The sequence below is a fragment of the Salvelinus fontinalis genome, unplaced genomic scaffold, assembly GCF_029448725.1.
Source record: "Salvelinus fontinalis isolate EN_2023a unplaced genomic scaffold, ASM2944872v1 scaffold_0510, whole genome shotgun sequence".
NCBI lineage: Eukaryota > Metazoa > Chordata > Actinopteri > Salmoniformes > Salmonidae > Salvelinus > Salvelinus fontinalis.
Window position 1 is genome coordinate 90490 of NW_026600719.1, and position 21449 is coordinate 111938.

A 21449-nucleotide genomic window follows, 5' to 3' on the forward strand; every position below is an offset into this window, starting at 1 on the left:
CTCTCTATTTTTGGATTCAAAAACACAGGTTGATTAAATATGTTGTCCTTATTTGTACATGTGTACTCAACCTGAGGAAGAAATTCCCCCCATGCCAAGAACACCTCCTTATAGAACTCAGGCAAACCCTCCAACATATCCTTCTTCCATGACATCAATAATCCACTTTCTTCACAACCCCCACTTCTGTACAAAAAATATTTAAAGAACCTTTTCCATCCATAATCTACCTCCCCATATAAGTATTTTTGCACAGTTTTTATTCTCATTGCTTTTCTCTTCACATCCAAATCCACCAATTTCAACCCCCCATCCTTTAAATCCGAGATAAGAGTTGCCCTTGCAATCCTAGTCCCCTTTCCCTCCCATAGGAATTCTGTAACCAAACCATTGAATTCTTTTAACACCCATTGTGGCATATCCAACGAACCTAAAACATAGATACATTTGGATGCCACCAATGAATTAATCACCACCACTTTCCCCCTCAAAAACAGTTTTCTTGCCTTCCAATAGGATAGAGTATGTTTTATTTTATTCAAAACCCCAGTCCATGTCTCATCTCTCGTCCCTTCTTTATCCACCCCCAAAACCACCCCTAAAGTCTTTATATAACCTTCAGCCTTTTTGAAAGGGAATCCACAGTCCACTTTTTCATCTATCCCCACATACATTATTTCAGATTTTTCAACATTAAGTTTTGCCCCTGATGCCTTGCCATATACCTCAAAACACTCCATTACATTCTTCACACTTTCAACATCTATCACAGTACATGTAGTATCATCCGCATATTGCTGTATAACACTCTCCCCCCCATCCGGTATCCGTATACCTCGAATTAATTTGTTTGCTTTAATCATTGCTGCAAACGGCTCCACCGATAAACTATAAAGAGCAGCTGATAACGGACATCCCTGCCTAACAGATCTCTCCAGAGGAAAAGAATCTGTTAAAATCCCATTACATTTTACTCTGCTCCTTGCAGATCCATTCAGTAATCTAATCCAACCTATCATTCTTTCACCAAAACCAAATTTCCCAAGTGTACGCAATAAAAAGGAATGATCAACTCTATCAAAAGCCTTATTTAGATCCAAACTCATCACAAACCCCCCTTCCTCCCCCATATGCTTTATCACATCCCTTATTGTTCCCACTGTGTCAGAAATATCCCTCCCTGGTACACTATATCCTTGTGTCTCTGCTATTACTCCTCCCATAACTTTCTTAACTCTATTAGCTAAGACCTTGGCTAAGATCTTATAATCACAATTTAAAAGTGTCAACGGTCGATAATTATCCAAATTTACACGACTCCCTTTATTTTTATACAGTATGGTTAAAACTCCTGTGGCCAGCGAATCTGGCACCACTTGAGTCTTTTCAATATATTCATACAGTTTTTTTAAAAGTGGAGCCAACAAATCTGCAAAAGCTTTATAAAATTCCGCAGTTAGGCCATCAGACCCCGGACTCCTATTGCTATTAGCAGCTAATATGGCCTCCTTAATATCAGTTAGACTCATATCTTCATCACACATGTTTTTTTCCCCTTCTGTTAACTTAGTATCCACATGATCAAGCACCTTATCCATACATGAATCATTAACCTCTTCTTTTTTAAATAAACATTCATAATATCTCTCGACCGTATCCAGAATCCCCACCAAATCATTAACCTTTTCCCCTTTATCATTAATTAACTCCGTAATATAAATCTTCTCTTGCCTTCTTTTTTCTAAATTCAAGAAAAATGAAGTACACCTTTCCCCCTCTATCGCATATTGCACTCTACTCCTTACAATCGCCGCATAACATTTCTTCTTCTCATATTCATCAAGTGCATCCTTAGCCAGTAAATAATCCTCCACCCCATGATCTTCATCCTTTTCTAAACACTCAAGTTCATGTTGAAGCTTCTTACGTAGTTCCCTCTCCTTCTTTTTCAAAAAAGAATTCCTCTTAACTGCATATTTTATAGTCAATTCCTTACATTTGATTTTCAGCTCCTCCCACCACAACCCCATATTCTCCTCCATTAACTGCTGTCTTTTGGCTTTCCCAATACATTCTGCTATCATCTCAATATAATTTTCCTCCTCTAGCAAGCTATTATTTAAACACCACAGCCCACCAGATTTAGTAGGTGTCCTTACTCCGCAAGAAAATACCAACGCAGCATGATCACTAAAAGTTGTAAAAACATACTTAATATCTTTTATAAAATCCCTTAACCCTTCATTTACTAAAACCAAATCTATTCGCGTCTGTTTCAACTCCCCTAAAACCACCTGCCTTCTAGAAATGCCTCTCTTGTTCGGATTCTCATCCCTCCATATATCAATCCAACTTGTTTTCAAACATAATCTTCCTTAAGACCCCCCTAGAAACGTCATTTCTAAAAATAGCTCCTCTTTTCATATCTAGTCTATTAATTTTAACATTAAAATCCCCTACTAAAATACAGTTACCCTTGCACCATTTCCCTAATCCTAAAAATAAATTCTTTCGCTCTATCTCATTATTCGGCGCATAAATATTTATAATCCTAAAAACCCTATTCATATATTCAAAATCCAAAATTAAAATCCTCCCATTATTATCATTATATATCTTCTTCACATTTTCTACTACATCCTTCCTTAATAAAATTGCAACCCCACTTGAATTTCCCCTGCCATTGTTTACATAAATAAAATCCCTCCATATTTTTTTTACTTCTGAAACACATACATTATCCCAGTGCGTCTCTTGAATACATAAAATATCTGAATTCTTCATTTGTACTATTCTATTAAATTTTCCCATTGTTCTCAAACCATTTGCATTTATTGACATTATATTTACCATTCCAATAAATAAGAAAATAAGAAAATATAATTTCATTATCCTCTACCTGTTATCCAGTTTCTTTCCTCTTCCACCCTTTCTCTCCCCCTCTTCCCCCCGCTTTCCTCTTTCTGTATCCTTCCCTCGTTCTTTCAATCTTTTCCCCATCATCCGTGTCCGATATCTCCTCCAAGACCATGTTATCCAGCCAACTCAACTTCTTGACACCCACATCCGTTGTGCTCCCCGTGTTCATCTCCGTCTCATGTGTAGCCGTCGTTGTCGTTTCTGTTATTGTCATCAAACTCGAACCCCTCTCCATTTCTTCACCCCCCGAGGTACTTGTTAGTTCTGTGCTTTCCCCCAAAACCTGTGAGTCCCCCGTGCTTCCCCCCAATCCACTCCCCCCCTCCTCCTGAAAACTCCCTCTTCTTATTTCCGAATCCATACTGCTCCCAATTTCATTCATCTTCTGGTCTTTCTTCTCCCTTCTTTCCTCCGTCTCTCCACTCTCCACCACATCCTCTCCTCCATCTTCTTCTCCTTCTTGCGACAATACAACTGCTTCCTCGAACAGTGCTTGACTCCCCTCTTCAGCCATAACCTCTCCACAGTTGCACTCCGCCAATCTCTTTCTGCATCCACCACAGAAATTCCTTTCCTTCTCTCCGACACATTCTCTCGCATAGTGGCCTTGATTGCCACACTTGAAACACTTAAATTCAGGGCAATCTTTAACTATGTGCCCGGGTTGAATACACAAACGACACACTCTGACCTGTTTGTCATGAATTACCCTGAAGTATTCTGCTCCCTCCAGCGTCTCAATTCTTGTGGAATATGGCAATGATGTTACTTTTTCTGTGAACTTGACCTTGCAAAATCGTGTCCCGTCAACCACCTCCGTTCCTGGCCAAACTCTCCTCCTTATCTCCGAGACGGCCGTTACGCCCCAGCTACTCAGCTTGCCCATTATCACACCATCTTCTACGTATACTGGGAGATTCATGAAAGACACCACCAATTCTTTCACATTCACATCTCTCGCCAGAATCCTGGTGTCCCTTATCCGTAGTCCATCCATTAGACGTTCTTTTCCTCTTTCGTTTCTCATCGTAATTTCATACTTCTTCTCACCTTTCATTCGGCATCCCACCACCTCTCCACACACCTCCTTAATTGCTCGTAGTAGTTCCATTGTCGTCACCTTGTCTTCTCCTTCCAACTCAATTGCCACCGTGTATTCTTTGCCATATTTCATTCCTTCTTTATCTTCATTTTTCTTCCGTTGCGCATTTTCGTTGTCCTTGTCCATTCCGTTTGTCGTTTCCATGTTGTCCGTCATAGCAATTCAAAAAATGAATCCGAAAAAAAACTCTCCCCCAAGCAGCAAAACTGCAAGGGGGGGAAGACTAACCAAACTTAAAAGTATTCAAATGCAAGAACAAAAATATTATTTTTCGAAATCCAAATAATTAACAAAAATAGCTCTCGAGCAAACACTCTCCAGCAAACACTTACTCACAGCTCAAACACTCGCACCTGTCGTCACTTCTCCAATCAGGATGGGCGTATTCAGGCTGGTATGGCCGTAAGCGAAGGTGCATCTCTTGGCACACCATATAAAGTCAAAGTGAGTCTGATAAACAGACATTGCATTCTCACCAATTAGATAAGCAGCTTGAACTTTGGCTCACTCAAAAAGTGGAAGAAATTACATATACTGTAGCCATCACTTTTTAGCACAGATAGTTGGATGAAATACAAACAAACCTTGCAAACATTTCTAAGCGAGGGCACATATTTCAGCCTTGTGGGAAAAAACGGACAAATACAATGACTTCTGACAAATACATCATCAGCAACAGTTTCCCATGCAGCTATCCTACTAGCCACGATAAATACACAAAAGCTCTGGATGTTGAAAACCTATTGCATTGTTCTGTGCTAAGGAGGAACGCATGTATGGACAATTTCATATTGGAAGCGCATGACACATCATGACCGGGGGGGGGGTTAGAGTGGCTTCCCAACTATCTCCTGATTGAAGTACCAGCGTGGCATAAATACAATGCTGCATTTCGCAACATAATGTTTCGACAAAATGCCAACAATATTTTACAAACAAATGTTTCCACCTTTCGATTGGTCCACAAAGTCTCCTTCACAACTGACTTCAAAGATCTCCATAAGCACAGTCAGTTGACTCAAGCCATCTTTAAGCCTGCCACCATGCAACGGTTTATCATTAACAAAGACATCAGGGTAAAGCGCAAACGAGCACTACCATAAATTTTGCAATTGAGATTCACACATTTGGAAAGTTCGCAAGGGGTCAGCACAGCCAGAGTGCAATGACTGAGCCCCACACCGGCTGAACCACCTTCTTGATTACGGTATGTCTTCTGCTTAGTGGAGGAAAAGTCTCTCCAGTGCCAACATTTTCCGCTAACGGTAACCACTTTCTGTTCTGATAATATCATATCACATCGACCTGCGTTAAATGCCGTTTAGGAATGCACTTGCACACAGAGTAGTGAAAAAGTAGTTTATTTTGTTTACTAGATTATATCAGTGAACCACTAGATTCCCATCATGCAACACTGTCGAAAAAATCACCAATTACTTTTTAATATCTTAACCTATCTGATATCACAAATGTTTGCGATATGACGAAATACAATCACATTCAGACACACACACACACACACACACACACAGACAAATGCATGAAACCAATTGATTTATTATCGATAACATCTCAGATTCCCTTGTGCTTTTGATTTACTCCATAAAAGAAGGGTTGTAATTCCAACATGGAAAACACAGGGCCATCAGACACCAGTCCAGTTCCACTCCTCACCAGCATTATTTCCTTTGATCATTTGAACAGGGCGAGGGAGCACAGAGCACACACAAGCTGCATTCAGTAACAATATTCTTATTTGTCTTATAAATAAAAGGCAGTTGCTCCCTGACAACACTAGGAACTTTGATCGTATTAAAAGGGCAGGGGAGACTAGCCCATAGAGGCTGCATTTAGTCAATTCAGCAACAAATGCTTACTACAAGGCAGTGTTGCTGATGGAATAATGCCACACCCCCTAGTGGACAAAAGGCTTAAAGCACCTGGTATTCCCAGGCGGTCTCCCATCCAAGTACTAACCAGGCCCGACCCTGCTTAGCTTCCGAGATCAGACGAGATTGGGCGTATTTTTTTTTTTTTTTTTTCATCTTTTATTATGAAAAAACACATAATATTTACAACATTCAATCAATAATAAAAAAGGATGAACAATTCATCCTTTTACAAAATCAAAAAATCTAAAATAAATAAAATAAAACCTATTAAAAACACAATCATCCACTAAATCCACTTAATAATGAAATACAAGTTTCCCATTTGACAGAATTTCAATAAAAGTACTCCCCCACACAAACAATTTTTCAAAATTTCCTCCACCGTATTTTATCTCTATATCTCTCTCTAATATGCTCCTAAAAAAACCTTCCACACTCACAACATTCCCTTCATAATGACCTAAATTCCTTCTTAATCTTATCGCATATCTAGCATGACTTATTACAAAATTCACCAAATTAATATTTAAAACTTTACTTTTCCCATTTAACCTGTCTAGGATCAGCGTGGCGCTAGCGGCACACCCCCCCCCCCCCACTGAAAAACCAGTGCCGCGAAATTCAAAAAAAATATTCTTTTAAAATATTTAACTTTCACACATTAAAGTCCAATACAGCTAATGAAAGACACAGATCTTGTGAATCCAGTCAACATTTCCGATTTTTAAAATGTTTTACAGGGAAGACACAATATGTAAAGATGTACATCTATTACCTAAAAACACATTAGCATAATCCACCATCTTTTATTTGTCCACCAACACCAGTAGCCATCACCAATTCGGCTAAACTAAGATATTTATAGCCCCTAACCAACAAAAAAACTCATTAGATGACAGTCTGATAACATATTTATGGTATGGGATAGGTTTTGTTAGAAAAAAGTGCATATTTCAGGTAGATGGCATAGTTTACAATTGCACCCACCATCACAAATGGAATTGAATAATTACAATGAGCAACGTGTTTACCTAACTACTAATCATCAAACATTTCGTAAAAATACACAGCATACACGAATCGAAAGACACAGATCCTGTGAATACAGACAATATTTCAGATTTTCTAAGTGTCTTACAGCGAAAACACAATAAATCGTTATATTAGCTTAGCACATAGCACATAGCAGCCCAGCATTGATTCTAGCCAAAGTGAGCGATAAAAGTCAACATCGCCAAAAGATATTAATTTTTTCACTAACCTTCTCAGAATTCTTCCGATGACACTCCTGTAACATCACATTACAACATGCATATACAGTTTGATCGAAAATGTTTATATTTAGCCACCAAAATCATGGTTAGACAATGTGAAATGTAGACAAGCTGGTAAAGAAAAAGTCCTTGCGCCACTTAGACAGTGATCTACTCTTATACATAAATACTCATAAACGTGACTAAAAAATACAGGGTGGACAGGGATTGATAGACAATTTAATTCTTAATACAATTGCGTTATTACATTTTTTAATTTATCCTTACTTTTCAATACAGTTTGCGCCAAGCGAAGCTACGTCAAAAAACATGGCGTCCTAAGCCACTAAAATGTTTCGACAGAAACACGATTTATCATAATAAAAATGTCCTACCTTGAGCTGTTCTTCCATCAGTATCTTGGGCAAAGGATCCTTTCTTGGGAGAAATCGTCTTTTGGTGGAAAGCTGTCCTCTTGCCATGTGGAAATGTCAACTGCGTTCGGGATGAACTGAAAAGCGTGCCCAACTTTTCACATCGTTGCAAAAATAAATGTCCCAAAATCGCACTAAACGGATATAAATTGCTATAAAACGCTTTAAATTAACTACTTTATGATGTTTTTAACTCCTATAACGAGTGAAAAGATGACCGGAGAAATATAACAGGCTAAACTAACGCTTGGAACAGGTGCGCGCCGGTGTCCTCTTGGCTCATGACGCAGCTCCCAAAGAATGACTAGCTTCAGGGTTTTTTCATTTGTAGGGCCTGTGAACGCGCAATCGACCCCGTTGGAATCGTCATCACGTAAAGGCATCCAGGGGAAGACGTAAGAAGTGTCCGTATAGTCATAGCAACGACAGTGCCCTTTTAAATGACTTCAGAAGAGTGGCCAACATTTCTCAAATCTGACTCCATGTCAGGGAAATTGCTGTAGAATGGGCTCTGTTCCACTTAGAGACAAAATTTCAACTCCTATAGAAACTATAGACTGTTTTCTATCCAATAATAATAATAATATGCATATTGTACGATCAAGGATTTTGTGGGAAGCCGTTTAAAAAATTAGCCAAATTAGCATAAGTAGTCTAAACAGCGCCCCCATCCCCAACAGGTTAAACCAAAAAGAAACAACCTCCTCCACTCCAACCCAGTAAAAATCTCTTTTCCCCAATGTTTTACTAAAAGCCCTTTTAAAAACTCATGAAAATCTTTCAACCTACTACATTCAATAAAAAAGTGCATCAAATTTTCCACCCCCGTACCACAAATATCACATTCTCTTTTAATATCCCTATTTATTTGATGCAAAACCACATTTGTAAAAATCCTATTATGTTTCAATTTAAAATCATTGTCTTCACATTCTATAAAATTATATTTTACATTTCCATTCTTCCATATTGATTTTACATCCATGTTTGGAAACACCCTAGACCACACTTTCTCCGCAGCAGGACTTTTTATCTCTTTTAAAATACATTTTCTATAAACCATTTTAACTTTTAGACCTGATAAATCATGTTTCTCCCCATTACTTTCATAATATAAAACTGGTAAAGCCCTAGATCTTTTAACCACCTCTTTGTTTATTAAAATCACCCACTCTCCGGGAATACATCCTAATATTTTCTTATACATATTCTCCACAGTAGTTTTACTTATTTCTTCATCTACTTCAACCACATTGTCATATATAGCCTGAAATGGAAGAAACCCAGGAATTACCTCATATGCTATGTCACCTATCTGCCTCATCCCAGCCCTCATAAAATATTTACAAAACAACATCATATTATTGCACTTTATCTTTGGATTTAAAAATATCGGCTGATTTAAAATATTTTCTAAACTGGTACATTCATAATAAATATTTGGTAAAAACCGCCCCCAAGCCTCAAACACTTCTCTGTAAAACAAAGGTATATTACCTAACATTTCCTTCTTCATACTCATCAATAAACCATTGTCCCCCATCCTCCCAACCTCCTGCAAATACTCTTTAAAAAACCTTTTCCACCCATAATCCAATTCACCAAATAAATATTTCCGTACCATTTTTACTCTAATTGCTGTTTTCCTTACACTTAAATCTACCAACTTCAAACCCCCCTCCTCATAACCTGCAATCAAAGTTTTAAAAGCTATTCTCACCCCCTTCCCTTCCCATAAAAAATCAACTACAATTTTATTCATTTCAGATAAAACCCACTCTGGCATATCCAAAACATTCATTACATAAATAAAAATTGACATCAACAATGAATTTATGACAATTACTTTCCCTTTTAATTTCAAATACCTCCCCCTCCACATATTTACCACCTTTCTAACTTTATTTATTACACCACTCCATGTCAAATCCCTAGCTTCCATTTCTTTCACCCCTAAAAACACTCCTAATACCTTAAAATAATCTTTAACCACTTTAAAAGGAAAATTCCCCTCATTAATCTTCCCAATATACATTACTACTGACTTCTCCATGTTAACCTTTGCACCCGATGCTTGTCCATATACTTTAAAATACTCCATCACCCTTTTTACACTACCCTCATCTCTAACTGTTATAGTGGTATCATCTGCGTATTGATGTATCAAACTAAAACCTCCTTGCGGAGTCTCTACACAATTTATAAGATTATCTCTTTTAAGAAATGCTGCTAAAGGTTCTACCGATAAAACGAATAATAAAGCTGATAAAGGACAGCCCTGTCTCACAGATCTCTCAAGAATAAAAGAATCGGTTAAAACCCCATTACATTTCACCCTACTTTTTGCCTTCTTATATAATAATTTTATCCATCCTATTATTCTATTACCAAAACCATATTTATCCATTACCCTAAACATAAAATCATGTTCCACCCTATCAAAAGCTTTATTTAAATCTATGCTTAAAACAATGCCCCCCATCTTATCATGATTCATTTTATTTATCACATCTCTAATTGTATTAATTGTATCCGCAATATCTCTACCAGGCACACTATAATTCTGTGTAGGTGCTATAATATCATTTAAAACTTGCTTCATTCTATTTGCCAGTACCTTAGCTAAAATCTTATAATCCGAATTTAATAAACTAATTGGCCTATAATTCTCCAGTTTTAATTTACTGCCCTTATTTTTATATAAAATCGTTATCAGCCCTGTCACCATAGATTCAGAAATACTATCATTATCCTCCATATATTGATAAACTTCCAATAAAATAGGTGCTAAAAAACTGGCATATATTTTATAAAACTCTGCAATTATTCCATCTACTCCAGGACTCTTATTTACTTGTAAACCCTTAATCGCATCTTTAACTTCATTCAATGTTATCTTCCCATCACACATTTGTTTATCCTCTTCCTTAATTTGCACATCCACACTATCCAATATCTCCTTTACACACCCCTCATTCACCTCCCCTTTCTTAAATAAATCCTTATAAAAATTCTGCACTGTTTCTAAAACCTCTACATAATCATTGACAACTTCACCCTTTATATTTTCGATCTCTCTAATATATGTTCTCCTCTGTTTATTCTTCTCTAAACCAAGAAAAAATGAAGTACATTTCTCCCCCTCCAAAACATACTTTGCCTTACTTCTTATAATTGCACCCTTACACTTATCTATTTCATATTTAGTCAATTGTGCTTTTAATTCCAAAAACTTTCCTATATTATAATTAGGTTCACTGTCACACTTCCTCATTTCTTTATCCAATTTAGCCCTCAACTCATTTTCTTCTCTTTTCATCCTACCTCTCTTTTTCCTTGCATATCCTATACTAAAAACTTTTATTTTTTCCTTAACCTTATCCCACCATGAACACTTATCATTCTCTTTCTGCTTATCCTCCATTTCACATTCTATCAAAGATTTAAGTTGTTTCCCATATTCCTCATCTCCCAAATCCCCTGCATTCATACACCATATTCCACCCCCTGTTCTTTCCTTATCTAATCCCACTGAAAATGTTAAACCTGCATGATCACTAAAAGTTGTAAAAACATACTTAATATCTTTCATAAAATTTCTTAAACCTTCTTTTACTAAAACCAGATCTATCCTCGTTTGTTTTAAAACCCCTAAAACCACCTGCCTTCTAGAAAATTCTCTTTTTTCTGGATTTTCCTCTCTCCATATATCAATTATTCCTTTTTCTAACATCATCTTCTTTAAAACCCCCCTAGATACATCATTTCTAAAAATAGCTCCTCTTGTCATATCCAGTCTATCCATTTTAACATTAAAATCTCCAACTACAATACAGTTCCCCTCACACCATTTCCCTATTTCTAAAAAAAAAATTTTGCGCTCTATTTCAGTATTAGGCGCATAAATATTTATAATTCTAAAAACCATACTCATATATTCAAAATCTACAATTAAAATCCTCCCATTATTATCATTATATATCTGTTTCACATTATCCACCACATCCTTCCTCAATAAAATAGCAACCCCACTTGAATTCCCTCTGCCATTATTTACATAAATAAAATCCCTCCATATTTTTTTTACTTCTAAAACACATACATTATCCCAGTGTGTCTCTTGAATACATAAAATATCTGAATTCTTCATTTTTACTATTCTATTAAATTTTTCCATTGTCCTCAAACCATTTGCATTTAATGACAATATATTAACCATTCTAATAAATAAAAATAAAAAATATATATATATAATTTCATTAACCTCTACCTGTTATCCAGTTTCATTTCCTCTTCCACCCTTTCTCTCCCCCTCTTCCCGCCGCTTTCCTCTTCCTGTATCCTTCCCTTTGTCTTTCAATCTTTTCTCCATCATCCGTATCCGATATATCCTCCAAGTCCATGTTTTCCAGCCAACTCACCCCCTTGACATCCACATCCGTTGTGCTCCCCGTATTCATCTCCGTTTCTTGTATAGTCTTTGTGCTCCCCGTGCTCATCGCCGTCTCTGTTATTGTCATCAACTCCATAACCCCCTCCATTTCTTCACCCCCCGAGCTACTTGTTAGTGCTGTGCTTTCCCCCAAACCCTGTGAGTCCCCCGTGCTGTCCCCCAGTCCACTCCCCCCCTCCTCCTGAAAACTCCCTCTTCTTATTTCTGAGTCCATACTGCTCCCAATTTCATTTATCTTCTGGTCCTTCTTCCTTCTTCCTTCCTCCGTCTCTCCGCCTTCCACCACGTCCTCACCTCCATCTTCTTCTCCTTCTTGCGTCAATACCACTGCTTCCTCGAATAGTGCTTGACTCCCCTCTTCAGCCATAACCTCTCCACAGTTGCACTCCGCCAATCTCTTTCTGCATCTACCACAAAAATTCCTTTCCTTCTCTCCATCACATTCTCTCGCATAGTGTCCTTGATTGCCACACTTAAAGCACTTAAATTCCGGGCAGTCTTTAACTATGTGCCCTGGTTGAATACACATACGACACACTCTGACCTGTTTGTCATGAATGACTCTGAAATATTCTGCTCCCTCCAACGTCTCAATTCTTGTAGAATAAGGTAATGATGTCACTTTTCCTGTGAACTTGACCTTGCAGAAACGTGTCCCGTCAACCACCTCCGTTCCTGGCCAAACTCTCCTCCTTATCTCCGAGACAGCCTCCACTCCCCAGCTACTCAGCTTGCCCAGTATCACACCATCTTCTACATATACTGGGAGATTCATGAACGACACCACCACTTCCTTCACATTAATATCTCTCGCCAGTATCTTGGTGTCCTTTATCCGTATTCCATCCATTAGCCGTTCTTTTCCTTTTTCATTCCTCATCGTAACTTCATACTTCTTTTCTCCTTTCATTCGGCATCCCACCACCTCTCCACACACCTCCTTAATTGCTCGCAGTAGTTCCATTGTCGTCACTTTGTCTTCTCCTTCCAACTCAATTGCCACCGTGTATTCTTTTCCATATTTCATTCCTTCTTTACCTTCATTTTTCTTCCGTTGCGCATTTTCGTTGTCCTTGTCCATTCCGTTTATCGTTTCCATGTTGTCCGTCATAGCAATTCAAAAAAATATGAATCCGAAAAGAAAAAAAAAAAAAAAAAACTCTCCCCCAAGCAGCAAAACTGCAAGGGGGAAGACTAACCAAACTTAAAAGTATTCAAATGCAAGAACAAAAAAATTATATTGCAAAAACCAATTAATTAACAAAAATAGCTCTCGAGCAAACACTCTCCAGCAAACACTTACTCACAGCTCAAACACTCGCACCTGTCGTCACTTCTCCAATCAGGAAATGCGCATTCAGGCTGGTATGGCCGTAAGCGAAGGAACAACTCTTGGTACACCACATAAAGTCATGCATTTCGCAACATGATGTTTCCACAAAATGTCAACAATGTTTTGCTACAAACAAATGTTTCTACCTTTCAATTGGTCCACAAAGTGTCTTTCTCAACTGACTTGAAAGATCTCCATAAGCACGGGCAATTGACTCAAGTCATCCTCAAGCCTGGCGCCAAGCAACGGTTTGTCATTAAACAAGCGATCAGGGGAGAGCGCGGACGCAGTCCCCCACTACCATAAATTATGCAATCGAGATTTCCACATTTGGGAAATTCGCAGGGGTCAGCACAGCCAGAGTGCAATGGCTGAGCCTCGCCCTGGGTGAACCGCCTTCTTGATCACGGTGTCTCCCTTGCCAGGTAAGTATGAGTTACACACATCGGTGGAGGGCAAGTCTCTCCAGTGACAACATTTTCGGCTGAAGGTAACCACTTTGTGTTCTGATCATACCACATCACATCGACCTGCGTTAAATGCCGTTTAGGAATGCACTTGCAGACAGAGTGGTGAAAAAGTAGTTTATTTTGTTTCCTAGATTATATCAGTGAACCACTAGATTCCCATCATGCAACACTGTAAAAAAATCACCAATAGCTTTTGAATATCTTAACCTGTCTTATATCACAAATGTATGCGATATGACGAAATACAATCACATTCAGACACACACACACACACACACACACACACACACACACACACACACAGACAAATGCATGAAACCAATTGATTTATTATCGATAACATCTCACATTCTCTTGTACTTTTGATTTACACCGTTAAAAGAAGGGTTGTAATTCCACCATGGAAAACACAGGGCCATCAGACACCAGTCCAGTTCCACTCCTCACCAGCAGTATTTCCTTTAATCATTTGAACAGGGTGAGGGAGCACAAAGCACACACAAGCTGCATTCAGTAACAATATTCTTATTTGTCTTATAAATAAAAGGCAGATGCTCCCTGGCAGCACAAGGAACTTTGATTGTATTAAAAGGGCATGGGAGACTAGCCAATAGAAGCTGCATTTAGTCAATTCGGCATCAAATGCTTACTACAAGGCAGCGATGCTGATGAAATAATGCAAGAGGACACCCTAGTGGACAAAATGATTACAGTACCTGGTATTCCCAGGCAGTCTCCCATCCAAGTACTAACCAGGCCCGACCCTGCTTAGCTTCTGAGATCAGACGAGATCGGGCGTATTTTTTTATTTTATTTTTTATTTATTTTTTATTATAAAAAATGTCAAAGTAATTTACAACCAAATCACATAACCACCAACAATCCTTCAACCAATTTCACTCCCTGTACATCAGAAACAAAACCAATTTTCCAAAACACCAACAACCCATATTACAAAAAAAAAAAAATCAACAATACATTACAACAAATAAAACATAATTCCACCATCCTTATTCACTAATCAACTTAAATTACATAATCTAATAAACATTATACATACACCATTTCAGAAGTTAACCCTAAATCCCCCTCCTCCCTCCTCCATAGACACCAAAGTACTCCCCTTTATAAACATACTTTCAAATTTCTCTAGTTTTGATTATACATTAATTCCACCTGCTTTCTTAATTAAACCTGCTTTAAAGATTACCCAAACATTCACCTTTTTCCCTTCAAAATGTTTCATATTCCTTCTACAGTAAATTGCATACCTCACAAAACTCAAAACAAAATTCAACAGGTACACATTCACACCCAAACATTTCCCCACTACTCCAAATAATATTAATCTATCCCATTCAAAACTTTCTATAAACTCTTTTCTCCAGTGCCTACACAACAAAAGTTTTACTTTATTGAAAAAATCTGTCAGACATGGACATCAACAAATAAATGCATCAAAGACTCTGGCTTCATCATACACACATCACATTCCCGCCGTACATCGCGGTTTATCTGATGTAAAATAATATTTGTGTATATACGATTATGCCGTAACATAAAATCCATGTTCTCACAATTTCGTTTATTCCCAAACAAAACCAAATTGTCCCACAGCAAAGAAACATCCAAATCAATAAACATTTTTCTCCACATCCTCTCAGCCGCAGGCCTCACACACACAGACTTCAACATACACTTGTACATTCTTTTCTGTGTTACTTTTGATAATAATTGTTTCCCCAATCCTTTACCCACATAGAGACTTGGCATCACATACAAGTCCTCATATTCCCCCTCCCCATTTATCACTTTTATCCACTCACCCGGAATGCATAATTTAATTCTTTCGTATATCTTTAATATTACATTTCTCTCCACTGTATCATCAAACTCCCACACAGTATCTAGAATTGCCTGCCCCCTTAAAAAAACAGGTATAACCTCATAAAGAAAATCTTTTACCAATATTAACCCCGCCTTCATAAACAATTTGTTGTACAACACCTTCCCACCACTCTCTATTTTTGGATTCAAAAACACAGGTTGATTAAATATGTTGTCCTTATTTGTACATGTGTACTCAACCTGAGGAAGAAATTCCCCCATGCCAAGAACACCTCCTTATAGAACTCAGGCAAACCCTCCAACATATCCTTCTTCCATGACATCAATAATCCACTTTCTTCACAACCCCCACTTCTGTACAAAAAATATTTAAAGAACCTTTTCCATCCATAATCTACCTCCCCATATAAGTATTTTTGCACAGTTTTTATTCTCATTGCTTTTCTCTTCACATCCAAATCCACCAATTTCAACCCCCCATCCTTTAAATCCGAGATAAGAGTTGCCCTTGCAATCCTAGTCCCCTTTCCTTCCCATAGGAATTCTGTAACCAAACCATTGAATTCTTTTAACACCCATTGTGGCATATCCAACGAACCTAAAACATAAATACATTTGGATGCCACCAATGAATTAATCACCACCACTTTCCCCCTCAAAAACAGTTTTCTTGCCTTCCAATAGGATAGAGTATGTTTTATTTTATTCAAAACCCCAGTCCATGTCTCATCTCTCGTCCCTTCTTTATCCACCCCCAAAACCACCCCTAAAGTCTTTATATAACCTTCAGCCTTTTTGAAAGGGAATCCACAGTCCACTTTTTCATCTATCCCCACATACATTATTTCAGATTTTTCAACATTAAGTTTTGCCCCTGATGCCTTGCCATATACCTCAAAACACTCCATTACATTCTTCACACTTTCAACATCTATCACAGTACATGTAGTATCATCCGCATATTGCTGTATAACACTCTCCCCCCCATCCGGTATCCGTATACCTCGAATTAATTTGTTTGCTTTAATCATTGCTGCAAACGGCTCCATCGATAAACTATAAAGAGCAGCCGATAATGGACATCCCTGCCTAACAGATCTCTCCAGAGGAAAAGAATCTGTTAAAATCCCATTACATTTTACTCTGCTCCTTGCAGATCCATTCAGTAATCTAATCCAACCTATCATTCTTTCACCAAAACCAAATTTCCCAAGTGTACGTAATAAAAAGGAATGATCAACTCTATCAAAAGCCTTATTTAGATCCAAACTCATCACAAACCCCCCTTCCTCCCCCATATGCTTTATCACATCCCTTATTGTTCCCACTGTGTCAGAAATATCCCTCCCTGGTACACTATATCCTTGTGTCTCTGCTATTACTCCTCCCATAACTTTCTTAACTCTATTAGCTAAGACCTTGGCTAAGATCTTATAATCACAATTTAAAAGTGTCAACGGTCGATAATTATCCAAATTTACACGACTCCCTTTATTTTTATACAGTATGGTTAAAACTCCTGTGGCCAGCGAATCTGGCACCACTTGAGTCTTTTCAATATATTCATACAGTTTTCTTAAAAGTGGAGCCAACAAATCTGCAAAAGCTTTATAAAATTCCACAGTTAGGCCATCAGACCCCGGACTCCTATTGCTATTAGCAGCTAATATGGCCTCCTTAATATCAGTTAGACTCATATCTTCATCACACATGTTTTTTCCCCTTCTGTTAACTTTGTATCCACATGATCAAGCACCTTATCCATACATGAATCATTAACCTCTTCTTTTTTAAATAAACATTCATAATATCTCTCGACCGTATCCAGAATACCCACCAAATCATTAACCTTTTCCCCTTTATCATTAATTAACTCCGTAATATAAATCTTCTCTTGCCTTCTTTTTTCTAAATTCAAGAAAAATGAAGTACACCTTTCCCCCTCTATCGCATATTGCACTCTTCTCCTTACAATCGCCGCATAACATTTCTTCTTCTCATATTCATCAAGTGCATCCTTAGCCAGTAAATAATCCTCCACCCCATGATCTTCATCCTTTTCTATACACTCAAGTTCATGTTGAACCTTCTTACGTAGTTCCCTCTCCTTCTTTTTCAAAAAAGAATTCCTCTTAACTGCATATTTTATAGTCAATTCCTTACATTTGATTTTCAGCTCCTCCCACCACAACCCCATATTCTCCTCCATTAACTGCTGTCTTTTGGCTTTCCCAATACATTCTGATATCATCTCAATATATGTAACGGCGTTCCTCTCTCTCTTCATAAGAAGAGGTGGAGTAGTGATCGAGCCAAGGCGCAGCGGGTTGTGAATACATGATGATTTATTAAATAAACAAAACAGACAAAGACGAAAACGAACTATACTTGATATAACTAACAAAATAACAAAACGATGTAGACAGACCTGAACAAACAAACTTACAAATACAAGAAGCACGCTGACACAGGAACAGACTACATAAACGCACGAACAAACCGAAACATTCCCGTATGGTGTAACATCGACACAGACACAGGAGACAATCACCCACAAACAAACAGTGAGAACACCCTACCTAAATATGACTCTTAATTAGAGGAGAACGCAAAACACCTGCCTCTAATTAAGAGCCATACCAGGCAACCAAAACCAACATAGAAACAGATAACATAGACTGCCCACCCAACACTAACGCCCTGACCAATTACACATACAAAAACAACATAAAACTGGTCAGGACCGTTACAGAACCCCCCCCCCCTCAAGGTGCGAACTCCGGGCGCACCAGCACAAAGTCCAGGGGAGGGTCTGGGTGGGCAATTGACCACGGTGGTGGCTCCGGCTCTGGACGCTGTCCCCACACCACCATAGTCACTCCCCGTTTCTGTCTTCCCCTCCCAATGCCCACCCTAAAACTCACATCCCCTAAATAAACGGCCAGCACCAGGAGAAGGGGCAGCACCGGGACAAAGGGCAGCACCGGGACAAGGGGCAGCACCGGGACAAGGGGCAGCACCGAGGACAAGGGGCAGCACCAGGATAAGGGGCAGCACCAGGATAAAGACCAGCACCGGGATAAGGGGCAGCACCGGGACAAGAGGCAGCACCGGGACAAGGGGCAGCACCGGGACAAAGGGCAGCACCGGGACAAGGGGCAACACCGGGACAAGGGGCAGGTCCCGGCTGATATACTCTGGCAGATCCTGGCTGAGGGACTCTGGCAGGTCTATGCAGGCTGACGGCTCTCGACGCTCATGGCAGGCTGACGGCTCTCGACGCTCATGGCAGGCTGACGGCTCTCGACGCTCATGGCAGGCTGACGGCTCTCGACGCTCATGGCAGGCTGACGGCTCTCGACGCTCATGGCAGGCTGATGGCTCTCGACGCTCATGGCAGGTTGACGGCTCTCGACGCTCATGGCAGGCTGACGGCTAAGATTCCAATGTTCCAATGTTGCAACTAGATGAAAACTGTCCACAGTGTTCCTATCATCCTGATTAAACAGTACTGAAATAAAATTAACTTAAAGAGTGCATCAAACATGATTTAGAGATTGTTTATTGAAAAGTGCTTAGTTCTGTATTTCAACATGATTTGGAGCTTGTTTTTGAAAAGTGTTTATTTCTGTATTTCAACATGATTTAGAGCTTGTTTTTGGAAAAGTGTTTATTTCTGTATTCCAATGTTGCAACTTGATGAAAACTGTCCACAGTGTTCCTATCATCCTGATTAAACAGTACTGAAATAAAATAAAATTACAGAGTGTATCAAACATGATTTAGAGCTTGTTTATGGAAAAGTGTTTACTTCTGTATTTCAACCTGTTTTGGAGCTTGTTTTTGGAAAAGTGTTTATTTCTGTATTCCAATGTTGCAACTTGCTGAAAACCGTCCACAGTGTTACTATCATCCTGATTAAACAGTACTGAAATAAAATTAACTTACAGAGTGCGTCAAACATGATTTAGAGCTTGTTTATGGAACAGTGTTTATTTCTGTATTTCAACATGATTTGGAGCTTGTTTTTGAAAAGAGCTTATTTCTGTATTTCAACATGATTTGGAGCTTGTTTTTGAAAAGTGTTTATTTCTGTTTTTCAACATGATTTAGAGCTTGTTTTTGGAAAAGTGTTTATTTCTGTATTACAATGTTGCAAATTGATGAAAACTGTCCATAGTGTTCCTATCATCCTGATTAAACAGTACTGAAATAAAATTAACTTACAGATTGCATCAAACATGATTTAGAGCTTGTTTATGGAAAAGTGTTTATTTCTGTATTTCAACATGATTAGGAGCTTGTTTTTGAAAAGTGCTTATTTCTGTATTTCAACATGATTTGGAGCTTGTTTTTGGAAAGTGTTTATTTCTGTATTCCAATGTTGCAACTTGCTGAAAACCGTCCACAGTGTTACTATCATCCTGATTAAACAGTACTGAAATAAAATTAACTTACAGAGTGCGTCAAACATGATTTAGAGCTTGTTTATGGAACAGTGTTTATTTCTGTATTTCAACATGATTTGGAGCTTGTTTTTGAAAAGTGCTTATTTCTGTATTTCAACATGATTTGGAGCTTGTTTTTGAAAAGTGCTTATTTCTGTTTTTCAACACTTTCCAAAAACAAGCTCCAAATCATGTTGAAATACAGAAATAAGCACTTTTCAAAAACAAGCTCCAAATCATGTTGAAATACAGAAATAAACACTGTTCCATGAACAAGCTCTAAATCATGTTTGAAGCACTCTGTAAGTTAATTTTATTTCAGTACTGTTTAATCAGGATGATAGCAACACTGTGGACGGTTTTCAGCAAGTTGCAACATTGGAATACAGAAATAAACACTTTTCCAAAAACAAGCTCCAAATCAGGTTGAAATACAGAAATAAACACTTTTCCATAAACAAGCTCTAAATCATGTTTGATGCACTCTTTAATTTAATTTTATTTCAGTACTGTTTAATCAGGATGATAGGAACACTGTGGACAGTTTTCATCAATTTGCAACATTGGAATACAGAAATAAACACTTTTCCAAAAACAAGCTCTAAATCATGTTGAAAAACAGAAATAAACACTTTTCAAAAACAAGCTCCAAATCATGTTGAAATACAGAAATAAGCACTTTTCAAAAACAAGTGTCACGAATCCCGCCGAGGATGGTGCCTCTTCCTGTTCGGGCGGGGCTCGGCGGTCGTCGTCACCGGCCTACTAGCTGCCATCGTTTCTTTCGTTTTGGTTTCTGTTAATTTGGGTTGATTGGGTGCACCTGTTTTAGTTTAGGTTGGTTGGGTAGGATATATAAGGTTAGGTAGCCCGCTGGCTGTTGTGCGGGCTTACTTACTGTTACGTTGGTGTAGGATTCTTGTAGTGGATTTTATTAGTTTCCTCGGAACAGTTTAGTCTGGTGTTAGTTGGACTTTTCTGATGTGCCCGTATGTGTTAGGGCAGGATTTCCCGTGTATTGGAAAATAAATCCACGTACCTTAACTGTGCTCTCTGCGTTTGACTCCATTCCACCCAACACTCCTAGAAGCTCTGACAGAAGCCCGCACCACCTATGGAGTCAGCAGGAGCCACGACCACCCCTCTCCCAACTATGGAGGAGCGTGTCCAGCATCATACAGCTGTACTTCAGCGTATCGGATCAGCGATGGACATGATGATGGAGAGGATGGAACGATGGGAGAGGAGTGGTCTCCCGACGCCCCCTACAGCTCCCCTGCAGACGACACAACCCACT

General features: G+C 38.6%; 1 non-coding gene across 1 annotated transcript; it reads right to left on the minus strand.

Moving 5' to 3' along the window:
* Positions 1 to 13655: 13655 nt before the first annotated feature.
* LOC129846373 (U1 spliceosomal RNA) lies at positions 13656 to 13819 on the minus strand. The gene has a single exon (XR_008758236.1). It is a non-coding gene; the product is annotated as a U1 spliceosomal RNA (small nuclear RNA).
* Between the last annotated feature and the right edge of the window lie 7630 nt (positions 13820 to 21449).